General features: G+C 42.9%; 1 long non-coding RNA gene and 1 other non-coding gene across 4 annotated transcripts; both read right to left on the reverse strand.

The window, feature by feature from the left end:
* Positions 1–2,321: 2,321 nt before the first annotated feature.
* LOC133225784 (uncharacterized) lies at positions 2,322–9,132 on the reverse strand. Of its 3 annotated transcripts, none has more exons than XR_009729276.1 (3): positions 8,993–9,132; positions 3,316–4,182; positions 2,322–3,143 (listed from the first exon to the last, which is right to left on the reverse strand). It is a non-coding gene; the product is annotated as an uncharacterized LOC133225784 (long non-coding RNA). The 3 variants fall into 3 exon arrangements; XR_009729275.1 differs by lacking the exon at positions 8,993–9,132 and having other exon boundaries at positions 3,316–3,481; positions 3,905–5,454; XR_009729274.1 differs by lacking the exon at positions 8,993–9,132 and having other exon boundaries at positions 3,316–5,454.
* Positions 9,133–9,273: 141 nt separating this feature from the next.
* Positions 9,274–9,356, reverse strand: TRNAL-UAA (transfer RNA leucine (anticodon UAA)). Its single transcript has one exon. It is a non-coding gene; the product is annotated as a tRNA-Leu (tRNA).
* Positions 9,357–11,858: the final 2,502 nt, after the last annotated feature.

The raw sequence follows: 11,858 nt of genomic DNA on the forward strand, positions 1-11,858 counted from the left end.
AGGAACAGTAATTTAAAGCTTATAACTATTGTGCAGATGCTACAACTTTAATTATAGAAGCTTCTGTGCCTGTCCAGAACTTCTGTGATAAACAATCTGCTTACACTGTGGCAGCAACAAGTTCAGCATCCATGAATTTATATCCATGAACGCTGGCTGCAGCAGCAGAGCTAATCTGGTATATCCTCAGAAGTGCATCCCATACGGACATCTTGCTAAGAGAAGTCAGCTAGCTACCTTGTTAAGAATTATTTATATTGTTACCTGGATTTTCACATAGAAGAAACACAAGTCTTAAACTGCTTTCGCCAATGCCTTTTGTTTTTAGCTGAACATATATAATGAGCTTAAAAAAAAAAAAAAAAGGAAAAGAAAAAACACAGTAATTTTTTATAACTCAATTTTTACAGTTGCCAAAATAATGACCTATGGACCAGAGCAGGCCAGTGTAAATGTTAATGCAGAGGTGGTCAAGGGATGGTGACTCAGAAAGATGGTACCTGGCATGCTGGTTAACAGTTAAATAGCAGTTGGCAACTTCTCATCAGTTCCAATGTCCCTCTCCAGAGATACCATCTCTGAGGTTTTGCCTGCAAAGGAAGTGGAACTGCTTTAATTATGCCAGAATATATTTACTACCTGGGAAGCAGTCATGCCAAGGCTGTTAATGACAAACAGTACATAAAAGGAAACAATGCACAAAGCAAAGTATACACATCCCAGTTTGACGGTTAAAATTACCCTGGTATAGTAATTTTTGTTAGAAAAATAAAACCACGTTCTGAGATAGTTAACATTACAATCTAACCCCATTCCTGCCTATGAAAACAAGTCTGTTAAGGACTTCCAGATGAATATGAGGCATTGTCTCTAACTCTGGCTCTAAAGGACCCATAAAGACTCCTGTCTGGGGCTGTGGTACCTTAAGATCTAACACAATCTTTGCAGGGCCCAACCTAAGCCAGCAACATGCTGAAACTCTAATGAAACCCTTCTTTGAGACAACTTACCATGAAAAGCAAGAGAAATAGGCAAATAATCTCCAACCACAACATCTTCTGGTGTTAGAGCACTTTAATAACAATTCTGAGATGCCCAATCCCATCTCATTCTTAGCTATTTCATAACACTCTCAAGTTTGTTAGTATTTCAGCTAGATAACAGTCACCCTACCTTCTCTGTTATATAAGTCCTTTTCCTTGTGTTGATGGCTGAGCTGTCACCCTAACGATTTCTTACTGAGCAGAAACCTTATCTCATCCATAATGTTCCTGTGTATCCACTATTGGGAGGCATCAACTGCTTTCTCCTTGTACAGACATTTGATTCATGTGTTCATACCACACAATTCTTATCCTACCTAATAGCTCTTTTTTGTAGAAAAATATTTTGTTCAGAGGGGCTAGGCAGGCAGATACATCACAAAAACTGGATCCAGTTGCTCTCAGTATTGCTTCTTTACTGATGTGTCGAACAACTTTTGGGGTAGGTCACTTGAATGAATGCAGTACAACAGGTTGGGCATGTCTCAGTCTGTTTTCAGTCACAGAAAACTACATGATTTGTTAACTGGCTGTCCTGGGTTTAGCAGTAGCAGTCATTTTTTCTCTTTCTTGGTAGCTGATGCAGTGCTGTGTTTTGACTTTCGGGCTGGGAACAGAGCTGAAAAACAATGATGTTTTGGTTTGGCCAAGGACTTTGTGGCCTCATGCTCTGCCAGGGAGGAGGGAAGCCGGGAGGAAGCAGAGACAGGACACCTGACCCAAACTGACCAAAGAGGTATTCCATACCACAGCACGTCATGCCCAGCATGTAACTGGGAGTGAGTTGGAAAGGCAGGGAGACTGCAGGGTTGGAGGAGGTATCGGTCAGTGCTTGGTCCGGCTGGGTGGGCGAGTTATCGGTCGGCTGGTGGTGAGGTGGTGTATCCTCTTCCCTTGTTATTTCCTTTATTATTATTATTATCGGTGGTAGCAGTAGTGATTTGTGTTATACCTTAGTTACTGAACTGTTCTTATCTCAACCCGTGGGAGTTGCATTCTTTTCGATTCTCCTCTCCATCCCTCTGGGAATAGGGGGAGGGCAAGAAGGGGTGGGAGTGAGTGAAAAGCTGGCTGGCTGGGGTTAAACCACTACACTGGCATAAATATAACCTGCACTGTCACAGTGCTATCAAAATACAGATTGTGAAAACCATTAAGCTAGCTACATACAAATTAAAATTACATTTAGCCAAGAAACCAGCTATTCTCACAGCAATCATCCTGCAAACAATAAAAAATAATCCAAAGTATTATGATAAAATAGAGAAGCCATAGTAATTAAATAAATCAATTATTTATTTTTTTAATATCATAGCAAGGATTTGAAAAGTATTACATAAATGGGATTTCTGAACTGTGTTGACTCTTTCCAGTTCCTCATTCAGAGGTGGCCTCTGGATCTAGGACAAGGAATAATTAGCTATAGACAGTAAGCAAAGATTGTTCAGGATGGAGACTACTAATACCTATGTAAATACAGGAATAAGAATTTTTACCTGTAGTTATCAGGTTGCCAGACAACATCACTGGATGAAGTTGAGTGCTATCGGATGCATTACCTTCCCTCAACTCAACAAGACAGATGTCATTTGTTAACACTATAGCTCCCAGACCATTTTAAAGGAAAATTCAGAGCAAATTACAGCATTCTCACATGTAGATCATGAACTTTAATTGTGGTGTCCCTGCCGATGGCAGGGGGGTCAGAACTAGGCAATCTTAAGGTCCTTTCCAAACCAAACCATTCTATGATTCTATGATACGGAATGGTCTTCCAATAACTAATGCTGTAACAGGATTCCGGCTTTTCAATAAGCTAAGACACAGATACTAATTTCTTATAGGAAACTAACCTTACATATTTATGACTGAAATATTGTACTTCCTTGGTCTTTATTTGGACAACAAAACTTTGGAGAATTGCTTTCACTATCTAAAATGAAACACTTGCTTAGATCTTTGCAGGGGTTTTGTTCTCTCAACAGAGCTCTCAGTGAAATGCACACGGTAGCAAACCCATTTATCCAGAAGGTGTCCTCGTGTGTGTTGTGGCATTTGTAGTTCCTTCACTTCATCTTGGGATGTTTAGGAACAAAAAACCTAAGCACAGAGAAAACATACAATCATTTATCATCTACAAGCAGACAGATCTGTAAGTCTGAGATAAGCTTAAATATACAAAAATGCCTTAAGCAAAATAAACCACTTCTTTTTAAGACATTAGAAAAAACTGTATTTACTGTGAGGGTGGTCAAACACTGGCACAGCTTACCCAGAGGGGTTGTGAAGTCTTCATCCATGGGAGATACTCAAAACCGAACTGCTCATGCTGACCCTCCTCTGAGCTGGAAGGTGGACTAGATGATCTCCAGGGGGATCTTCCGGGCTCTGCCACACTGTGATGTGTAAAACCAGTTAGTGGATCTGTATTCTCTATGCTAGGAAGCCCAAAACACACAAGAAAATTTTTCAAATTCCACATTTCTTCACAGAAAAGTTCTTATAATGAGAATTATAATGGATTCTTACAATTAATATTCAGAGATTAATTTTAGATCCAATAACATTAAATCAATTGGTTTGTTTGTTACATATTACTTGATAATAAACAACTGAGTGACACAAGAGGGAAGTGGCAAGAATGTGCTATACAGTTGGGGCAGGGGAGAAACAGTTTGTCTCTTTCAGCAACAGCTAACTCCTAGTCCAGCTGAATCTGTACGTAAAATGTAAAAGGTAGGAGTCTGACAGAGAATAGCAACAGAGATATAAGACCGGACAAGTGAAACTAAAACACATATGCACGTCAATCAGTAAATATGGATTAGCTGTGAAACAGAACTCATTAATGAAGCCCACACTTCCCACCAGCAAAGCCACTCTCATATGACAAAGTTTGCAACACATGATGAAACAAGAAGAGACAGGTGTCACAAATACACCAAGTCACACGGTCGGGGCATAATGTCTTGCCAAGAATTGCTTGAACCACTTCAGCAAATGCTTAAAAATGAAGCAGATGAAGTCTGAAGGGAAGATCCTGTAGCACTTCCAATCCAGAAAGGTGACAGTTGTGCAGGTGGTGAAGGAGAAGCAGTAATCAAGGAAAAGGAAGGAAACCAGAAAGTGCATTCTTCTCCTAAAATCAATAGGTAAAGGAAGGCATTTTTGTAATTGCACATTTAGGAAGACGACCTCCAGAAGAGTGTGCACATTTTCTACAGATTCCAGACAAAAACTCCTCCCTTGCAGGAAAAAAGAATCAATTAATTTAGACAAGTTCAATGCAACCAAAAAAATCCCCCCCAAATGCATGTTAGTATGCTTTAAGCCCAGGCCCCAAGATCCCAGAGATCTTGGCGGCAATGTTCTGCATTATGCTGGCTTCATTTTAAGGCATTTTAGAGATTACTCTGCTGGACCTTGCTGCTGTACTGTAAATTATGACTTGTCTGCTCTGTCCTTGTTCCAGCGGCCACTGCCATCACAGCAAAGCCATCAGAAGTGAAAATATCCCAAAACTGGAGGTGATCTAGTGCACAGACCAGTCTTCTAACACCTTCAGAAACATCCTTCAGTAATAATGCTGTGCTGATTTAAAGTGTTACCACCTGCACATATTACTCCTGATAAGAGGGAACCGGCAAAAAGCAATTCATACCCACAGCCTTTTACTCCAATGGAAAGCTACTGCCCTTTGCTCTGCTGCTGAAGGGGGCTTTGAGCTAAATGCAAGACATTAATGCAGCAGCTGAAGGATGGGCACATGGTCTCTTCTGATGGCTATGTTAGACCACCCTAATTCTGGCAGAGCAACACTCAGGGTAATGCCGGGTGTGATGATGCTTTAGGTGACCATGGCAAGACTTGCAGGGCTCATCTGTCCATCATAAGAGCAAACCTACCTCCATCATCACCTTAAGTAAATTGCAGGGCTTTGTGCTGCAGTTAAGTGATATGCAGAGCCTCATTCTGTTCTATCAATACTATGGTCAGGGTGGTCAAGCTACTACCACAGTACAATTCCCCAGAGATTGATGCTTGGATTGACCTAACCTAGCAGAAAATCTCTTATTTTTCTGTATCAAAACCAAGAAAAAGAATTAAGCAATAAAATGTTGCAAGGATCTGTTTGGGAATGTGTGTCGTAACAAATGCCCTGGAGAAAGAGGCAGAATTAGCTAACATTGCTAATGACACTTGGTTGCTGTGGCTATCCAGTCTGTTGAGAAACGACTGTAAGAACTTGCAAGTAGCATCAGGTGCAGTCAGCAGATGAGCAGCCCAGCAGTTGCTGAAAATGAATCTGTATAAAGACACATGTACAGGCAGTGACACAATTGCCTATACTATTCAGGGGTAATCTTTGATCAAGCATCATGACAATAACAAGAATCCAGAAAATAGCGTCTACCCCCCCCCCCCCTTTTTTTTTTGCCACACAGGCCCAAAATGAGAAGAATTCAAGAATTACCAAATACTTTACATGCAGTCATTCCCACTGACATCAGGGACAAGTCTTACTTTACATACTTTAAACTAGTCTGCACTAAGAGTCAGAGAGATTACTGATCATCCTGCATACAGTATTATATAATAGACAAGAACTTCACAGCCCTTTTACACTTTTTCTCTCAATATGGGATACTGGTCACTGGGATTGATGGAAAGATGGTTTAACTGAAGTAACAAATTATATAGTATTGTATAGATGGAAGCATACTAATAATACATGCTTCCATCACATACTAAGATGTAAGTGAAAAAAAAAAAGCTGCTGAAAGTTTTTAAAAAGTTATTAAACTATACTGAACTATCACCTAAATAATATTTCAAGAACAGGTTGCCTTCTTACTGATTAGACCCCCTTTAAACTAAGGCTTGCTGTCTTCCTATAAGACTCCCACCATGTCCAGCACACATCCTATGGTGCTTGCTGACTAATAGGTTGTTCAATACTGCCTTCACAGTTCATAGCTTGCATCTGTAGCTTATTTATTACATGTTATAATCCAAATTCATTGATATTCTACTCATGGGCTTGTCTAACATGACCGGAGTATGAATGTGCCTACCCGAATTCCTCACAAACAAGAAAGAATTTACTCAAACAGTCCCTTTTGCCAATGTTATATTTCTATTAACCTATATTTTACACAATTGGAAATTGAGGTATGAAAATATTAATTATGAGTATCTCAAATGACACTGACTGCTCAGAAACATGTACTTTTTTTTTTTTTCAGAGACTGCTTAAAATAAGAGTGGGACATACATTTCACCTACATTTGCAAAAGCTCTGTATATTTATTCAAATCAAACTGAGGTTCTCAAGATGGATAGCACAAAATAAGGAACACGAAAATGAGTGACTGCTTATGAATCATCTATTTGAACTGACTGGCTGCTCATGAGACAGGAAATCTGCAGTAGCAGAAGAAACACCCCTGATTCATCAGGGTAGCATTCAACTGTGTGCCTATGAAGCTCTTTTATTTATTACAGTTTGTAGCACTAGTCACTATACTTTTTCCAGTTTCAATAACTGAGGCAAAGATCCAACAGATAATGACCTTCATAGAAAAACAAGAATGGAGTCCACTGGAAAGCAGTATTGTTTGAACTAAAGGCCAAAGTGTAACAAGTGCATGTAAGAATGTCAAATTGCAAAGCCAACCACCAATAATTCATGAGGGTTTAACAAGGAAGCTATTAAAAACAAACAAAGAAAAATACACACTTGATAAAATAAAAATCTTAAATCAAAATCACAGTCAGCTCCAGAGCTGAAACACATTACACCACCCTGTCACTTCACCTAAAATAGAAACCAATAACCCCAGCAGCTTATCCTTTTCTTTATGGAGAAGTGTAGAAAGGGGTTGGCACATGTTGCCAGTAGATTTTATGGAAATTTGTTGAGAGCAGGAAAGTTTCAAAAGCCTTCTGTTCCATTCCAGAGCTGCATGTGCTCTAATAAGCCATTACAGAAATCAGGGAACACAGTTTCACCAAAGGACTGAGGGAAGTTCTCTGCAAAACGAATCTCGTCAGGAAAGGGCTGTGCCTGTAAGAGAAGCATTTCTAACCAAGAACTCCAGTTTTGTATATATATTGCTTCAGCATAAAAACTGCCTTTTTTTCAGTCTGGTCAGTGATTAATGTTCTTGTAAAAACTGCAGTCATTTTTTGTTTTCTTTTTTCTTTCTCATAATGCTGAATAGCCACTAATTCATTCTGTAACTGACATAGCTGGGGCCAACTTTTCATCAAGATCAGCACTGCATCTGCAAAATCTACATTAGCATTTACTGTATGTACACATGCTCATAAATAAGCACGTAAGCAGGACCACACAATTTGTATTCAAAGATGTGGGTTTCTGAAGAGCAGCATTTTTCCATTACAATATTAGAAGTAAAACGTACCTTCAAACATGCACCCATTTTTACTAATTTGTACCTTAATGAAGAATAGGAACAAATGTTTACTTAATAAAACATTTGAACTTGGCAGTACTGCTTTTTAATGAACAGTTCTGGAAAGCTCAGGAAGTTTTGCATTTACAATTTAACTGTGCGAACAGTCAAAAAAGACAATGTATGTACCTAGAAATTCACCACCAGACCACACTCCTCTCCACAACTCCCTCTTGACTATCGTATTTCTGCATTTATAATATTTCCACATTTGTGATGCCAAATGAAATAAAATATCCCATCTAAAACATTTCACCTTCTATTTCCTATTGCATTGAAGGCCCCCAAGTTATCTCTTTCTTGAGAGTTTATCTTTTAATTACCCTGTATCATCACATGATACATTTGAACTGAAAGTTTGTAATTACACAGCTCAAATTTTGGGAACAGGGTGGCTAAGAACAACTGTTATTTACCTGTATTAGGACTTGACCACGATGCTCTGGCAAACACTAATATTTTAAAATGTGTCAGCCTGCGCTTCATTTGTGCTTCCTGCATTTTCAATATACTAGAACACAAGAATAATACCCTGCCAAAAAAACGCAAAACCAGCCACAAAAGCATGCTATAGAAAATTACACATTGCAACACCTACTGCAGCTGCTACATCTATCCCCCTAAATAAAACAAACCCAGGAGGTCAGTCTGGAAATCCTGCTCACTCTCTGCTTAGCTTCCAGTCGAACCCCTGGCAAAGTATAGTGCAGAGGCAGCACTAAGGGACCCTTACCCCAGGAGCAAGGTTTGCATTCCCTCCATACGCTGGGGTTGGCTGAGGACACCTCAGCAGGCTCGACACCTGCAGACATCCTCCACACCCTCATCCCATACCTTGGTGCATGCCGTACTTACCCTCACTTCGTGTTACAAAAGCACTGTGTCAGGTTGTCAAACAGCCTTCAAAGCATTCAAAGTGCTTGGAATTGGGGGGGGGCGAGGTAATAAGCTACACAAAAATATATAAACTGCGCTTTAGAGCAACCAAGTGATCACCTGGGGTGGGCGAAGGTAGGGGGGATAAACATCCACCCAGCGTGCCATAGGACCCCGGAGAGCCTGTCCCGCCGCCTGGCATGTCATCGTGAGGTATCACGCAGCCGGGTGCAGTTCCGTTGTGAGGCAGCCGTGTGGGGAACTGCCGTGAACTACACAAACGGAAACCGAAGGGCAGCGCCCTGTCCCGATGCGGGGAGCTGCGGCACGCACCGCCGCCGGGAACGGGCCTCCGACGTGCTCCATTGCGCGGTAGGGACCCAACGAGCTGTGCCCGTCACCCCCCATCCTCAGTCCTGTCGCGCCGCCGGTAACAGCGTGGTTGTTACACCTACGGTTCCACCGAGGGCCAGGCCCAAGCGGCCTGCCAGAGACACGAAAAAACATATATATATGTATATATACACACGTATATAGATAATAGATACATACACTATATAAACTCTTCAAAATTAAGTTGTGAAACCGACTAACTTTAAGCTAAGGTTGTGGTGTTCAAGGCGAAACCCAGCGGCCCACCACAGCCGGCCGGGCGGGGCAGGCAGGTCCGCGTCAGTCGCATCCGGCTCACACCGCCCTCGCCGGCCCAGCGGCGCGGCTGCTCCGCAGGCCGAGTACCGGCCCCCGCCCGCTTCAGCGCCGCTCCCCCGCTGCCTCCCGCCGCGGTCGGCAGCTTCTGGCGGCCGCACCTCAGGCTGGGCACTGCGCCCTTCCCGGCAAAGCAGCAGGGCTCCGGGAAAAAAAAACTTGACTTTTACCAGGAGTGGGGTTCGAACCCACGCGGACATACGTCCATTGGATCTTAAGTCCAACGCCTTAACCACTCGGCCATCCTGGTGCAGATACAGAAGCCGCTCCCAGCCGCTCCTACATCCAAGGTGGCTCTTCCTCCCGTTCTCCCCCCCCCTCGCCGCTGCCTGCGACCCTTGGCCGGCGCCCTCCCGCCTTGATTTCCTGCGCGGCAGAGCGCAGAGCGCAGAAGGCTACGGGAGCGAGCGGCAGCTCTCGGCAGCGGCCGGCGGGCGCTCAGGGCCGGGAGCCGTGTTCCGCCGTGGGGCCCATGAGAGACCGAGGGCCGGAGCGGAAGGGTTGGGGGCTGGCGCGGCCCGGCACTGAGGAGAGAGCGCGGGTGGCGTTGAGGCGCGGAGGGAGGATAGGGGTTGCCGGCGCAGGGCCGGTCCTTGCGGGCCCAGGGGCGCACTGAAGCGAGAAGAGTGGGAGAGCCGGGGAGGGCCGCGGTGCTGGCGTGGTTGATCGGGGGAATGAGAGGGTTGGGGGGAATCTTCACCTATAAGGCTCAAAGCACCAAAAAGTGAAGCAGCTCAGCGCTTTTCTGCACGCTTCCCCTTCCCTCGGGCGATGCTGCCGGGTGAAATACCAACTGAGAGGTGCTCTCTGGAAACGCGGTGTTAGCTATTGGCGTTTAGCTTGTTTATGCCCAGCTGTTTCCTGCAGTAGCTTTTCCCTTACTGATAGAAGAAAACCAGAAACAACAGGGTCTGAAGCTATCAAGTATGCTTCATTAGGGAAAGATACTGCAGAGGAAAGGTTTTTTTTTTTTGCCGATCACCACTACATGCATCATCTATGAAAGCACCTATTGCAATACCCAGGGTTAGTGCCTGCAACTGGGAGCTTGCCCTTCCTCCCTGTGTGAGAGTGGGAATGGGAAAGTGGACCATCACTGGCCTTGTCACCACACAGGCTCCCACTCTTGCCATCTTTGCTGACCATTTTCCAGAGAATAAAATGGTCATCCTGCATCCCACTAAACTTTGCCACCTTCGAACTTGCCACCAAGGGATGAGAAACTCAGTACAACAGAGGCTGGAGAGGCTAGACTGGCAGCCTCTGGCAAACTGGAGGAGGCATGCAGAGGGCAGCTGCTTCCTGGTAAGAACAGGAGCACATAACACTGCTTGGCTGTTGGGCACCCTGGTTGTAGTCAGCCCTCTGTAAGCAGTCTGTGCTGCGAATTTGCCAGTGCAGGTGGTGCCTAACCTCTTCAGCCTGTTACTGCTCAGAGACCCCCAGTACACAAGACATGTCAGTGAAGGAAAACACTTCTCACATAAAATAAAAATGAATTGTTAACATTTTGCATAGATGAAGAAAAAATGTGAAACTCACACCTTTTCCTTTAATTTTATTCACTTGCTGGAGCCCATGAATGAAAGAACAGCTCTATGGAACTTACCATGCTGTATCATGTGCTTAGAATGGGCATTATAGCATGGCTAGCACTGCTCCCTGTTCAGTAGGGTTGTGCCTTGCAGCAAAGCACTGAGAAATACCATCAGTTAGGTTATTCTCTATTCTTCTCTAACATTATTTCTCAGAAACATAGGAAAATGTTACTTCTTCCTGTCAAGACTTTATGCCCTAACAATGTATGTGCTGTAAGGTAAGGTGTAACAGTGTAGCAGTATTCCACTGGCTGTTACTGGCTTCAGCTCAGCAATTACGAAGACTGCTAAAAACATGGAAGACGATAGACCTGCTATCGCCTTCTTACATATTAGAAAAACAGATACCATGGCTTCATGTGCAAATCACATTGTGTCGGAAATAGATTAATCACCACATGCAGTATCTGTTAAATGATACCGTTTCCTGCCTTCATCATATCTGTGATACTTCCCTAGAGATGGAAACACAACCACATGTAGCTTTCCTTTTCAGATAAAGTTCAGATATCTCCCATGGTGCAAAAATCTAGAGAACCTGTTTTGTTTTCAAGAAATTACAAAATACAACTTGGGCTGTGCATTCAAAACATCCTTAATGTGGGTTAGATTAGAAAGGCTTAGCTTAGCTACTCAGTTCAGCCTCCAGAACAAAGATGTCTTAAGCTTAGAGCTATAGCTTTACTTCAAGAAGTTTCTCTCAAAACACATGCAGAGAGATGCTTGCTACAGTGTGCAAATGTGTCCATAGTCTGAATCCCTTGCTTTGAAGTAGCAATGGTTTCACTGCCATTTCTCTAAAATTGAATCCATTTAAAACAAAACAAAAAGCTCAATAACAACAAAAAGCTCACACCAAACCAAAAAAAAATAAAAACCAAGCCAAAACAAAAGATGAAATGGAGACTCATATACATATCCACGAAGTTCACCATTATATATCAAACATTATATTTTGTAATAGGTTGGGGGTTTTTTTCTCTTTTATATGTATGCAATTCTCTCTTATATATTTAGAAGGAGCCAGGTGTGCCTGGTTGCCAGTTCTCCTTTCTCTCCTTCCTTCTCTTCAGGAAGGGCTGAGATTTGAAAGGGGTGGGGGAGGTTTGTGAAGTTTCTACTGCTTTCAGTAGGAAACAAAACCAAACTAACAA

This window comes from Neopsephotus bourkii, unplaced genomic scaffold (assembly GCF_033783945.1).
Source record: "Neopsephotus bourkii isolate Nb327-2 ecotype Australia unplaced genomic scaffold, CSIRO-AGI_Nbou_v1 NB_1767, whole genome shotgun sequence".
Taxonomy (NCBI): domain Eukaryota; kingdom Metazoa; phylum Chordata; class Aves; order Psittaciformes; family Psittacidae; genus Neopsephotus; species Neopsephotus bourkii.